At 38.2% G+C, this 3,008-nt stretch overlaps 1 non-coding gene across 1 annotated transcript; it reads right to left on the bottom strand.

Annotated features, from left to right (window-relative positions):
* Window positions 1-2,271: 2,271 nt before the first annotated feature.
* Window positions 2,272-2,378, bottom strand: LOC127109965 (small nucleolar RNA R71). Its single transcript, XR_007797206.1, has one exon. It is a non-coding gene; the product is annotated as a small nucleolar RNA R71 (small nucleolar RNA).
* Window positions 2,379-3,008: the final 630 nt, after the last annotated feature.

Below are 3,008 nucleotides of genomic sequence, written 5' to 3'. Positions count from 1 at the left end.
GAAGCATAAGTGAAAAGGAAGAAAAGGAGGTGAAAAAAGGAATGAAAAGAAGCAAATATCAAAAGCCAAAGCCCAGCCCAAAAAGCACAGGCGTTGCACCTGTGACGAGCGTCACAAAGGTTGTGACGAGCGTCACAAAGGTTGTGACGAGCGTCACGCTTTATCCAATTGTGTGACGAGCGTCACACATGGTGTGACAGACGTCACACCATTCTCCTATATTTTTGGCACAAGGAACGAAACAGACCACGTTGAAGCCTATTTGCACGCCTGACCATTTGCCACGTGAAGACCTTTGACGCGGAATACCTTTGGAAACAGTTACAACAAGTGACCAATATAAATAGTAACCTTACGGAAAACCCTAGGAGGTTCCACGCTTCTTCGCCGTTTTCTCTTTTTCGCATTTTTTCTCTTCCAGCAGTACAAGCACATTTTTACAGCATTACTTTTACGATTTTTATATTGTTTCCTTTGCAATTTCTATTTTTTTTCCAGCAATTAATTAATTTTTCGCACAGTAGTTTCTACACCGGAAACTATTGTATACCTTTCACCGGATCTAACCTTACGTTAGAATCTAGTTTTTTATTCCTTCGCTTTTATTTTTCTGTTTGATTGAAGAATTCAAGAACAAATCCAACCGGCCTGTGGTGGAGTGTTCAAGACTGCTATTTAATTACTCAGGTTCTTTAATTATTGTTTGAATTTATATATGCCCTGCTTTATTGTTGATTTATATTATTTGCCTGAGATGAATTTGTTTATGCATGATAATTATTTAGATCTGTTTAGCATGTCTGGCTAATTTATTTAGGTATCGGTATGTAGAGTAAGCAGAATGAAGGAATCAAAACCAAGTTGGTTTAATTACATTTAAAAATAAAATCACTTTACGGTCTCAATTTACAGGTTTAATAACAAGGTTTTTGTACGAAAGTAAAAGACATAAAGAAGTTAAAATCAATAGAACGAGAGTTTGAGTTTTTAACTGGACAGTGTAAATTAGACATTAATTCTAGATCAGGGTGAAAGTAATTTTTAGAGTTAATTAAATTCTAATCTTTTTCAAAAAGTATTTTTAAATGTCGAATGTGAGGACGAGAGTTAAGCATTTGAATTTAATTATATAATCTAAGTCAATAGAGCGAGAGTCTGAGACAAGGGTGTTTAAACGATTAGTACTTTTCTTAAAAAGAGTTTCTACGGATCCTATTGTTTTCAATGAGTGGTTTTTGACTTAACTAATAAGTGACAGCTACGTTAATATAAAATCATAGTTTATTCAACAGAGCGAGAGTTTGAGATAAGACTTTTAAACAATAGTGTCAACTGAAAGGATTTATTTTAAAACCAAGAAACCAACGAAGAATTGATTCCCTAATTACGACGAACTGCATACCGATATCCGCTTATTAGATATTTAATTTAGATCTTATTTTAGTTTTAGCTTTTCCCCCAAACAATCAAAGTATTACCTACCTTAGCTTTACGAAGTAACCTTAGATAACGGTATATCGATTCATAAGTCCCTGTGGGATCAATATCTTTTAAAACTACGCGATAGAACTGTGCACTTGTAGTTTGTACCCCAAATTCGACTCATAAAGTCGCGATCAAGTTTTTGGCGCCGTTGCCGGGGACTTTTTATTTAACTCGATATCGTAACTCTTCTGTTACGCTGTAGAGACTAAGGCTTTTCTTTTTCTTTTCTTTCTTTCGTTGATTTGTATGCCACATACTCGCTCACAAGGCGAACCGTACTATTTACGAATCAACGATATCGAACTATATATCCGAGTCTTACGACGAATTCGAGAATATCATGCTGCAAACAATCTACCTCCTAGCGAAATTCCTGATTTCAAAAATCTTTTCCCTTCTATACCCGAGATGGCAGAACCAGCTCGTGCTCTTCGAGATTACGCCGCTCCATCGCAAGATGAGCCGCATTCGAGTATTGCTCCACCCGCAATCGAAGCAAACAACTTTGAACTTAAACCTTCACTGTTATAGGCAGTGCAACAGAACCAATTCTCTGGAAATCCTACCGAGGATCCAAACCTTCATTTATCCGTATTTGTCCAATACGCTGATACTGTTAAAGCTAATGGTGTCACTTCAGAGGCAATTCGACTTCGTCTTTTTCCTTTCTCGTTAAGAGATAGCACTAGAAGATGGCTTCAATCTCTTCCTTCCAACTCAGTCACCACATGGAACGAGTTGAAGAAAGTCTTTCTTGCCCGATATTTTCCGCCGAGCAAAACAGCTATGTTGAGAGCCCAGATAAATGGATTTAAACAGAAAGATAACGAGTCTCTCTTCGAAGCATGGGAAAGATACAAAGACATGATGAGACTTTGTCCACACCATGGTTTAGAGGACTGGCTAGTAATTCAAACCTTCTATAATGGTCTCCTGTACAACACGAGGTTAACAATAGATGCCGCCGCAGCTGGTGCACTAATGAAGAAACCTTATGCTGATGCTTACCAACTTATCGAAAGCATGGCCCAAAACCACTATCAGTGGGGAAGCGAACGAACAATGGTAGAAAAACCTCAAACGAAAACTGGCATGTACGAGATAAGTAACCTTGATCATGTTAATGCAAAAGTGGATGCTCTGGTCCAGAAAATTGAAAGTTTAAACGTATCACCTCCTGCAACCGTGGTTGCCATAACTCGGAATTACGAAGTCTGTGGAATCCAAGGTCACACTCCTGCAGATTGTCAACTCCTAACAGGAATCCAAGCGGAGCAAGTAAACTATGCTCAAGGAAGCCCCTACTCGCATACCTATAACTCAAATTGGAAGAATCATCCAAATTTTTCATATAAGAGTAATAATGCCTTATACGCACCTGGATAATCTCCAAATCAAGCCCCAGCTATACCTCCGGGATATCAAAAGCCGAACCCATCCACACCTAACAATAACGCCCCTAGGAAATCCAACTTGGAAATCATGATGGAAAACTTTATAGCTTCTCAACAGCAAACCAATAA

Source organism: Lathyrus oleraceus, chromosome 7 (genome assembly GCF_024323335.1).
Source record: "Lathyrus oleraceus cultivar Zhongwan6 chromosome 7, CAAS_Psat_ZW6_1.0, whole genome shotgun sequence".
Classification (NCBI taxonomy): Eukaryota; Viridiplantae; Streptophyta; class Magnoliopsida; order Fabales; family Fabaceae; genus Lathyrus; species Lathyrus oleraceus.
The sequence above is the reverse complement of the archived record's forward strand: the minus strand, read 5'-3'. Positions and strand labels throughout refer to the sequence as shown.